This window comes from Trachemys scripta, chromosome 12 (genome assembly GCF_013100865.1).
Source record: "Trachemys scripta elegans isolate TJP31775 chromosome 12, CAS_Tse_1.0, whole genome shotgun sequence".
NCBI lineage: Eukaryota > Metazoa > Chordata > Testudines > Emydidae > Trachemys > Trachemys scripta.
This window is the reverse complement of record NC_048309.1, coordinates 15,029,792-15,041,332: the sequence shown is the minus strand read 5'-3', so window position 1 is coordinate 15,041,332 and position 11,541 is coordinate 15,029,792. Positions and strand designations below refer to the sequence as shown.

General features: G+C 45.5%; 1 long non-coding RNA gene across 2 annotated transcripts; it reads left to right on the top strand.

The window, feature by feature from the left end:
• The first annotated feature begins 4,470 nt into the window (after nucleotides 1-4,470).
• Nucleotides 4,471-11,541, top strand: LOC117885940. Of its 2 annotated transcripts, none has more exons than XR_004647873.1 (3): nucleotides 4,471-4,658; nucleotides 6,658-6,820; nucleotides 11,083-11,541. It is a non-coding gene; the product is annotated as an uncharacterized LOC117885940 (long non-coding RNA). The 2 variants fall into 2 exon arrangements; XR_004647872.1 differs by lacking the exon at nucleotides 11,083-11,541 and adding an exon at nucleotides 7,476-7,585.

Below are 11,541 nucleotides of genomic sequence, written 5' to 3'. Positions count from 1 at the left end.
GAATATCTGCCTAGATAGTTGCACTGCTGAAAAGGATCTGTGGGCTATAGTGGATTACAAATTGAATAAGAGTCAACAATGTGATGCAGTTGCAAAAAAAGCTAATATCATGTTGGGGTATATTAACAGGAGTATCACATGTAAGACATGGGAGGTAAGTGTCCCGCTCTACTTCGCACTGTTGAGGCCTCAGCTGGAGTATGGTGTCCAAGTCTGGGCATCACACTTTAGGAAAGATGTGGACAAATTGGAAAGAGTCCAGAGGAGAGAGACAAAAATGATAAAAGGTAATGGAATGCTGTCTCTGTATGCAAAGCATGAATTGCACGCCCCAGGACTGGCTGTGCCCAGTGGATGATTCCATCCGGCCCCTGAACGCACATGGAGGATGCCATTTTGTATCCTTCACACGGCATGACCTCACACACATCATACATGCGAGGTCACACCACATGGAGGATGCCATTTTGCATGCAAGAATAGAATTGCATGTCTGACTAAAAATACAACAGCACGCCATTGATAAAAGGTTTATAAAACCTGACCTGTGAGGAAAGATTAAAAAACTGGGTATGTTTAGTCTTGAGAAAAGAAGACTGAGTGGGGACCTTATAACAGTGTTCAAATATGTTAAGGGCTGTTATAAAGAGGACGGTGGTCAATTGTTCTCCACATCCACTGAAGGTAGAACATAAAGTAATGGGCTTAATCTGCAGCAAGGGAGATTTAAGTTAGATATTAGGAAAACTTTCTAACTATAAGAGTAAAGTTCAGGAACAGGATTCCAAGGGAGATTGTGGAATCCCCGTCATTGGAGGTTTTTAAGAACAGGTTGGACAAACACCTGTCAGGGATGGTCTAAGAGTTTTACTTGGTCCTGCCTTAGCACAGGGGGTTGGACCTGATGACCTCTCAAGGGCCCTTCCAGTCCTTCATTTCTAAGATGCTATGAGAAAGTGCTGGATAAATGCCTGGATTAGCTCTGATCAGAGGTGTCCAAACGTTGTCCACCTGGAGACTATACCTCTACCTCGATATAACGCTGTCCTCAGGAGCCAAAAAATCTTACCGCGTCATAGATGAAACCGCGTTATATCGAACTTGCTTTGATCCACCGGAGTGTGGACCCCCCACCCAGAGCACTGCTTTACCGCGTTATATCCGAATTCGTGTTATATTGGGGTAGAGGTATATATTGGCAACTTGCCAGGAACCTGACAGCTATGCCTAACATGTGTTAGATTCCAGCTGCTCACAGAGATGCAGCACACAGAGTGACTATAGATCTCACAGGACAAAGTTGGAGTATCACCTTCTGGGACTAGTAGTCTTCACAGGCTGCAATTCCATATTAAAGAAAACAGTGGACGCATTCTGTAACTATGCAGGCTGCATTCTACCCAGCAATGCATTGTTTTTTTGCTAGAAATGGTCCCAATCCACAAAATAGGGATCTGAGCTCTTGCCCAAATATCAGGAATGTTTGGATCCACCAGCCTACCTCAGATCATGATAGAAATAATTGCTAGCTGCGAAATTCAGATCAGATTATAGCTTTGGCTTCTGAGCACCTCCAAAGGCTGAGGGATTTTGATTCAGACCCATTTCTAACTTTCACCAACGGTAGTCTCAAGCCATCAGAGGAAATAAAATGTCAGAAATAGTTTGTTTCTGCTATTGTGGCTCCATATCTTACAAAATACTGCCTACAGTCTGTTGTTAATAATTATCAGTGTAGACATATGCAGGATAAAACTACCATATTTGAGTAGCCTGTGGAATCTTCAGCTGAATATACATACTCCAAGACAGCATCTAGCAGCCCCTGAATAACTTTAAACCAGCCTCTTCTTCTAATACAATGTGACAAATACTTCCCCATATTCATTTTCTACCTAGAGCGGCAGTGATTTATGAAGGCAAAGACCAAACTGTAGAACACAATGTCCAAAATGGATTAGTTTGCTGTGGTGGATCTCAACCTTTTCCATACCAAGACCACCTCATCAATATGAGGATCTTCCACTAACTTAGTTGGGACTCAATCTCATTTACCAACATTGGAAGAGCAGGTTGATCATGATCCCTGACACCTAGTCATGATCCCTCTGGGGTTCATAACTCTCAGACTGAGAACCCATGACTTAGAGTTGCCTCATATTTTTTGTGAAAGACATTTTCATGAGCCGGAGAGGTGCATCAAAATCTTAAAGCAGGATCTGTCCTTTCAGCATTAATAGAAATTGCAGCCATTTATGCCTATAGAAACCTCTACACGGAGGAAATACTGGAAATACACTGTGATGCATACTGCCATTTTGGGGAACTGGTGAATTTTCCACATAGCTCAATCAGTGCTTGACTTTGGAAGGGCTTTACTCTAATAAACTTGAAACAGTATTTGGTACTCAACTACCTGTGTACAACAGGACCAGGAGTCCAGAAATAAAGGGAAGAAACAGCAGTAAAAACAGATTTTCTAATGTCATACAAACTGATATTAAAATGATAATGAAAATATTTTTCAATTTGAAATCCTTATGCAGATATAAGTTTATTATTCACTGTGGCATCATGTTCAATTTTCACCTCCTATCTGGGCTTGGAAGGATTAGGGTTTTTTTAAACCAATAAACGTCAGCAAACATCAATTTCACCATACACACAAACTGACAAAAATATTCCCATTGATAATAATCAAAATGTTCCGGTACGCAAAATAAGAAAAATGCTACTTGAGAACTTATAAGAGTTTGATTTAAGAATGTTTACTTTGTATATTTTGACATGTGATGTTGACAAATTGTATTTTAACAGTTATAAAGCTTTAACTTTCTGAATCTCAGCATCTACTATCTGTGATGCTAGACCAGGTGCCAGCTTGTGCCAACATCCCCATGTCTCAACAGAACACTGACAAATACACACCTGGCATCAGTTTGGCTCATCTCTGTGTTAGTATTGTTAAAATAGGTATTACAATTATAAGAATGTGTTTAGGGTTTAGACATTAGACTTTATTGACTGCTTGTGAGTTGCTGCCTACATTAATCTCACTCATAACATCTGTATCTCATACTATAAGGTAATATTTGAGCAGTTGTACTGGGAGTCTCTCTGACTGTGTAAATCACCAGACACGAGAGAGATATTAACTAGTGTGAAGTGCTGATCTCCAATAGGAGGTGTTACTCCCTTCCCAAAAAGAAAGGTCCATTGATACCAGATGGACAATTGTGGAACGTTGCAACTGGAATTTTCCTATGTGCCATCGATAAATGGACACAATAATTTTGGTGTTATTCTGCTTCCGCCCCATGAAGATGAGTCATGCAAGGGACTTGTCCCATCAGATGAGCTTTGCAACTGAAAGCTTGTGGGATGAAGAGAATAAAACCCCCTAACAAGGAGGAATTGATTATCTCTATACTGCTTGGACTCTGGGGAGCAAGGTGTGCCTAGGCATAAGCAAGAGATCCCCAGCTGCTCAGCCTGGATTAGCTCTCGAGGACATATAGTGATTGCTGATTATAGAAGCTTCTATTATCTTTTGAAACTTAAGATTGTAACACGTTTGTGTATCTATGTTTACCTGTTTCAACCTTGTAAATAACTCTCATTTCCTTTTCTTAGTTAATAAATTATTTGAGAGCTTATTATAGGATCGGCTACAAGTGTTGTCTTTGGAATGAGATCTAAAGTGCAATTGATACGTGGTAAGTGACTGGTCCTTTGGGACTGGGAGTAACCTGAATATTGCTGTGATTCTTGGTGTAAGGGACGAGCTATCACAAAGGCATGCTTACCTGGATGGTGACATAACTCAGAGTACCCAAGGGGACTGTCTATGACCCCGTGTTCAGATTGTTATAGTGCTTGAGGAGTTTACACTTGACAATTGGTTGGTGAAATCTAAGTATAGACCTCACAACCAATTTTGGGTTTGTGCCCTTGTTCCTAACAGTCTGTCCTGAGGTTGGTTCTCATGCTCTTGAGTCACTGCAGGCAGCATTATGTGGTCATTAAATAATTATTGTCTGTGTGACACTATACCTCACGGGAGCACCCCATAACCTCCATGGTTATGGGGTGCTCCCCTTAATCATTTGTATATAATTGTGATATTTCATATAAAGCATGCCATGTGGGGTATCGTTGGAAAGGTTATGATCCACTGAAACCCACTATTGCATCTAAATATGTATTTCATTAATGCATATGAAGTTATGAGAATTTTGTTGTATGATTGTCACTAAAATATGCTGTGGGTTTGGGAAGTGCCCAGATACTAACTCCCCAAAGACAATAACCAGGGGGATAACCAATGCCTGGGCGGGTGTTAAACAACCATCAACAGCCATTGTCCAGCAAGGAAGTTACAATTCAATGACTCACTTCCACAAGGCTATACCAGGGGAATCACTCAACCTTGCCTGGTGACTCAGCAATGCCCACCAGACTTGCCTAGACTTGTATTCTCCAGCACATGGACTAAGAGTATAAAACAGAAAACAGTGGCCAGATGCTTGGCCTCTTCTCCTTTGCCCACCTAGGCTGCAAGCAACAAGGACACTGAGAAGACTGATGATTTCAACAGAGGAGACTGGCCTGGGTTTAAGAGACAAACCTGTAGATTAAGGACTGTAAGATCCAATGGGGTGAGAACATTGCTTAATCTAAATCTGGCTAGTGTGATAAGAGTTAAGGTTGAGATTGCGTGCTTATATTTTCTTTTCTTTTGGTAACCATTCTGACTTTTTGCTTATCACTTACTATCTATCTTTTGTAATCAATAAACTCATTTTACTATTTATCTTTACCAGTGAGTTTGCCTGAAGTGCTTAGTAAATCTCTCAGGTTCACAAAGACTGGTATCAGACATGCCAAACCCGTGGAAAAAATGCAGAAATTGGACTTGGTTTTGGCTTAATTGGCTTGTGAGTTGCTTGTTAGCTAGTTTTTTCTTGTAGCTTGTTGCTTCTTTTTTTTTTTTTTTTTTTTTGATCAGCTTCCGGCAAGCAGGGGCAAATGGGGGAGAGAATCAGGGGTGCACAGCAGGCCCCCACAGTCCCAGACTGCACACTGGAGGGATCTAGTCACATAGAGTGTTGGGGTTCTTAGGGACTGGACTGTTTGGCCTTATTTTGAAATAGGATTAGCTTGATTTTTGGCTTATTGTGAAAGTCGGGGTGCTTATTTACCGCATGAAAGTTGGCAATTGTGGCTAGTGTATGTCCACTTTCCATTGATGAAACTTGTATTGCTCAAGAAGGGGTCTTAAACAGTGCAAGATGGTATATTCCTGAGGTACAAGGCTGGGGGCTGGGGGGGATATGGCTGGTGCCTTTCTCTGTGTGATTCATGGGTGGCTCTGGGAGCATTCATGCAATCTAGCTGGGCATGGGGTTCCACATGCTGTTGCGCTGAGTGATAACAGCGCCTGGAGGGGTTTGCTGCTTGTCACTAGCAGCAAAGCATTGTGAGAGACAGCCCAGGCTGGAGAGTTAAGGGGGCACAGCGGTCCCAGAGTCCCAGGTTGCACCCCAGGGATCCCGTCCCACTCTGACCCCCCCCCAGTGTTTGACCTGCACCATAATTTCCCCAAACCATGAAAATTTAAATTGATAAAAATAAAAAGCTTAAAAGTAAACACTGATATTAACCATCAAAATTATTTAAAAAATAAAAATTGAATTCTGCCAGGCCTACTCAGTGTTATGCCAGAACTCTACACACTATCATGGGTTGTATGAAAGCATGTGTCTTCACAGAAAACCTTTTTCTTTAAAACAAACAAACAAACAAACAAAATTAAAGGTAGAGAAGGACCATATAAAAGATACGGCACTTACATATCAAAGTTAAAAATGGAGGAAATACTATTAATCTTAAAACAAAAACAAAAACAAAACAAAACTGGTAGTTCCAGTGGTGTCTGTGGCATGCATAAGGAGCCTAAAAGTTACAAGTGGATTTTATCCAAGCTCTTAAAAGTGAGCTCATTGGGTCCTGACTCCAAATGACTAGTTTGGGGTTTGTTTGTTTTTCAGTAAAGTAAAGAAAAGGGGGAAAGAATGTTATTCCTAGTATGTTCTTTTAAAACAAGCACAAGCATTCATTTTTGGGGTCAGCTTGAGTCAGATATTACCCCCCAATTTCAGGCTCAAAGTGGTTTGGCAAGAAAAGTCAATGGAAAAATTGCTCGTAACGTCTGTGTTCCCATTAAATTCTACAGTCTGCTCTGCAAACCAATGGAATGTACATATAGTAAAAACAAAAAACAAAAAAAAACCAATAGTGAAAAAGAAGCTCTAAGACATTATTATCCCTGGCCTATCCCAAGAGTGAAGCTTATAAAAAGAACCTTCTGGTTATGGCAGCTTCACGTCCACATCTGTGAATGGGATTTCTTTGCTATTGGAAAGACTTTGAAAATGAATGACTATTTGAGGACTTTCAGCTCCAGGTCAGTCTTCTGGCAGCCCTTCTCCTCAGGGCATAACCACAGAAAGAAGGGTGAATCCCATTTCAAACTACCAACCAGTGCTTTGTAAGGATGGTTTTTTGGGAAGTTTGGAATGATCACTGGCTTGAATTCAGCCCAGTGACTGAAAGTCCTTAACATTTTATGGTTGTTTGGCCCTGTCTGTGAAATAGGCTTGGTAATCTCTGACCAACCCCTACTGCATTGATGGCTGCTCATGAAAAACCACTACCATGATTGGCATCCTTGTTACCATTCACAACACCAGCCAAGCACGGATCAAAAGAGCAAGGATGCTGAAGTATCTTCTCACCATAGAGCTAGTTCAAGAATGAGGTAAAACTTTCATTGCCCATGCTGTACCTGCTCTGTGAACAAACAGGGGGCTGCACCCAGACCTAGCTTTTACAAACTCTTATTTTGTGGCATTATGGTAACATGATAGAAAGACTTATACACCACAAATTCCTTATACTTTGCACCATGTTATTACTAACAAATTTATTTGGGCATAAGTTTTCGTGGGCTAAAACCCACTTCATCAGATGCATCTGATAAAGTGGGTTTTAGCCCATGAACGCTTATGCCCAAATAAATGCATTAGTCTCTAAGGTGCCACAAGGACTGTTGTTTTTGCTGATACAGGCTAACACAGCTACCCCTCTGAAACATGTTAGTACTGTGACTTAGTGCTGCTCCTCTCCCTTTGGTCTACTACTCTATGGAGTTGATGGAGAGCAGAATTATGACATCAGGGATGAATCAACCAAACTGCAGCCTCCCCTCTTCTCTCCTCCCACCTACTCCTGCCCCAGTACTGGGAGTGGCTTCAGTGAGAGTTTTGTCTGCATGACGAGTGCAGGGGTTGGCCCCAAGATTTATCCCTCTTTGAGCAGCTGAGGGTAAGAAGTGTAAATACACTATATTGCTGCTTTGTTTACTGAGTTTCCCATGTTTAATCTGAAAACCCCAAGTTTTTATTTCCCCTCAGTGGGTTGCTGGTTTTCCATGGACAACATCCAGCTCAAAGCTGAGGGGAAGAGAGAAGAGAATTTCCTCTGGGATTTTTGACAGCCTTGAGAAATTACAAGAGATGCATACAAATACAAGGCAAGTTGCTAGCGGCCATCCAAGTGCTTCATATGGCTGTTAGATACGTGGACACAGGAGCTGATTTCCCAAAGCAGGTGGCAATGTGACTGGCCAACAGACAAAGGAGCAAGAAGAAACCTTCCATTTGCCCCTGTTATTTTATATTTACAGCATATTAGCATGTTGGGGGTGAAAAGGCTAGGAAAGCAAATGGAGAAAAGGAGAGGGGGAAGATACATTTGGGGGTGAAGTAAGGGTAATAGAACTGCATAGGAGAAGGGGAAGGGCCCTGTAGGTACTTATGGCTGGAGAAAGTGTGGGTTATGGGTACAGTCAGAAAGGGGGCGGTGAGGGCTTGCTCCAAAGCCCAGTGAAGTCAATAGGAGTCTTTGCACTGACTCCAATGAATTTTGGCTCAGAGCCCTAGGGTGTATGTGTTAACGAGTGTGTTTTAGCAGGTGTCTGCTGGGCCATCACATCTGCTGAAGGAAAACAAAACAAAAAGCAGGCACCACCAATAAGCCTCCAAAGAAAGCCCTTTGATGCCGTGCCCCCAGCTGGCACCGCTTCTGCTGGCGTTCCCATACCAGTCCTTCGAGTTGGCCGTGCTTCCTGCTCTCAGGCTGGGAACAGATGAAAGCATAATCGTGATCATGTAAAAAAAATACATTGGCATCAGAGCACCTAAGCGGCACCATGTTTGCCTTTGAGAAGGGGGACCAGAGCTGTTTGCTGGCCTCCATCCGGCATCCGAAGAAGTGGGATCTAGACCAGGAACGCTTATGCTCAAATAAATTTGTTAGTCTCTAAGGTGCCACAAGTGCTCCTGTTCTTTTTGCGGATACAGACTAACACGGCTGCTACTCTGAAACATGTCATCTAGCAGGTCTACTTCTCCCGCTTCAACCCCCCCAACTCCCTCCCCGCCTTTGAAAGGCAGCGGGGGAGGGGCTCGCCCTCTGCTGTGACTTCAGAGCCGCGCTCCCAGCTCAGGCTCCCCGGCCCTGCACCTCGCCGCCGCACGCGCTGAGCAAGCCTCGCTCCCCGGCCGCTGGGGCAGGTACCCCCCTCGCCCCGCCGGGGCAGGTACACCCCTCGCCCCGCCGCCAGCGCCTCTCCGGGAGGAGGAGCGAGGCGGCTCCGAAGGACTGATCCGCACCGTCCCAGAAGGGCGGGACTTGCGCGTGGATCTAGTCAATGGCAAAGAGACCCTCCCCCTTCCCCCTCCCAGCTCGTTTCGTCACCAGCACCCAGGGCCATCTAAACCGAGCCGCTAACTCCGCGCTCGAGCCCGATTCCTGCCCCCCCATGGGCGCAGGTTTCAGCGGTGGGCGCCCACGCTCGGCTTTCCTCCGGAGACTCGCCCCCGGCCCGTGTGCGCTGGCGGCTGCTTTGCAAAGCCGAGCGCAGAAAGGAGTCACCCCAATACAACCGTGTCCGCTGTTCGGCCTCTGCCCAGCGCCCGAGATTTTGCAGCAAGCGGGCCACGGCTTGAGAGGGGGTTGGAGGCACTGCCACAGCAGGGAACTGGGTGGATGTCGTGGCGTTCAGACTAGATAAACCACCTGGCGCTAGTTTCTATTGAGCAGCTAGTTCCTTGGCCCGCACGAATGCGGTTATCGCGACAAGTCACGATCGGGCCCAGAGTCTCTGGGAAACGAACATGCTTCATTTCCAGATCTGGGCCCTTCCTGGTGCGAGGCAGCAGATAACTTTCCTAGACCGAGCCCTTCACAGAGGGTCTGCGCCTCTCCGCTGGTTGTCTGCCAACACTTTGCAGCTTCAGCGGCTACCGCTCCGCATGCAAGGGTTGCTAGTCTAATCCGGATTACATTACTCACACCGATACCACACCCACCTTCGCTCTCCCATACACACGTACACAGGAGAATCACCATGGAGACTAGCCCTTGTAACAGCCTCTGCCCGAGCTTTGTATTGAATCAGGTGGCTAGTACTTGCAAAAAAGAAGGGATAATCTTTTCTAGAGAGCTCGGTGTCTTCTAAACAGCTGCTAAAGCCACGCCAGCGTCTGTGCCTATCGACCCGTCCCCGCCCCCTCTCCTATAGCCCGCACGGATAATGACAGCCTAGCCCTGCGGTTCCCCTTGGGACGCGGATTCAACCCTTCTGCCGTCTACACAGCCACGGCCAGGCGGTCACACGCCTCCGAGCCCCAGCGGAGCTTGGCACGTTCAAAACCTCCGGGCTATTTTGTGAAGCGAGGAAATAATCTCAGCTGGGGCGCAGTGAAATTGCAATTTTTTCTCCCACAGCCACCGGCCACGCCGAGCGCAAACCCCACCTTCAGCCCAGATTTACGACACCAAGCAGACTCCTCCCCCACGCGGCTCACTTAACCCTTCCTGCGCTCCCCCGGGGGACCCTCCACCGCGCCGCTTTCCCCTGCTCCGAGGTGGGCTTGTGGTTTTTAAAGCCTCCCTGCGGGAGCACGCGCCGCTCCTTAACAAAAAGGTCCCGGGGACCGGGCAGCTCAGAGGCGATCGCGACTCCCAATCGCCTAGAGTCTGCTCCTGCACCAACGGAGCCAAGTGCGTTCAGTCAGCTTTAAGGTACATTCTAGGTTGGGCATACACGATACTTAAACCAAATGATAACACGGTGCGCATCACCCTGGAAACCGAGAGGAGGAATATAGAAAAATGAAGGGTGGAGGAAATCCAAACGAAGGATAACCTGTCCGCTTGGTCATTGGCTATTAAAGCAACATCAAACATGAGCCAGCCCAAGTACTATTTTGTTTCTTTCCAAAATTGCACGTAACCCATGGAACCCCCAGCCTGTCAAAGGTAAAGTAAGGGTTAATCACGCAAGGGGTTAGTAAGCAAGACTCCTGATGATGAAAGTCCCTCTGGCTGAGTTTGAAAGGAGATTTGTTCAGACAAATTTTGATCGCCCGTCCGGAGCGCTTGAAACCAAGCCTGAAAGTTTCTGTACCTTCCCCAGGCGAGGTTCTAGCAGTGGAAAACTTCCTACCTAGAGATCCTTTAGTTGTGCTTCTTGAAGCAGAAACACACAAACACTGAACATTGCAGCTAGCCCTTAGGAAAGATCTACAAAGAAATATTTGAAGGAATATAGAGAGCGCGCGCGAGAAAGCATAGAATTGGGAGGACTCTACCTTGATCCATAGACCTCATGATGTGGTGGTAATGTACCAGCCTGCAGGCAGCTTCTCTCTGCATTAGGATTTTTTTTTTAATTACTCAGTGGCAGTGGGGAAAAAAATCTTCTTTAACCATATTCAACCCAGGCTGCCCGAAGAGAGGCACTCCCCGTTGCTCGCCTCCCCTTGGTGGCTTTGGGGGTGCAAAGAGGGATCCGAACCGGGCTGAGTGTGTTCCTGAAGTGAAGTCAGTTCTCTGCTCTGAGATGTGGGTTACTAGAGAGGGAAAGGCCACTTCCTTCCCTGCTCCGAGTGTTTATAGTCTTTGAATGCTGTAAAATAACGGGATTCCCTCACTGTTTCCTCCTGTTTATCCCAGTGCCATGGAAACCCCTGGATCGCCTCCATCTCCCAAACTGAGGGCTTTCCTGCAAACTTCACACTCAGGAATCCATGACGTCTCCCAGCTCCGGGCCAAGGCAGCTCTGTGGCTTTTCTCAGTCTGCAGCACAAGCACTTAATTGTTGAGCCGAAAGTTACCGAGCGCGAGAGAAATATGGATGATGTTACACATCCCAGTGTGTGTGTTTTTAACCCAAACTTGCAGGCACTGCAAAAGCTTTCAAAGCAACGGGGCTTCTGTGCAGCTTTCTCTCGTCCCAGCAGAGAAGCTCAAGCTGCTGTTTTTTTACCTTTGCATAAAAACATTCAGAAAACTCAAATCCCCGTCGCTGATTTAAAGTCTTTGAAATTTGCCAGCGCCCTAATAATATCCATCTTGTTATTGGCACCGGCTTTAGCTCCTCATTGGCACTGACTCGATCCTTCAGTCAATAAA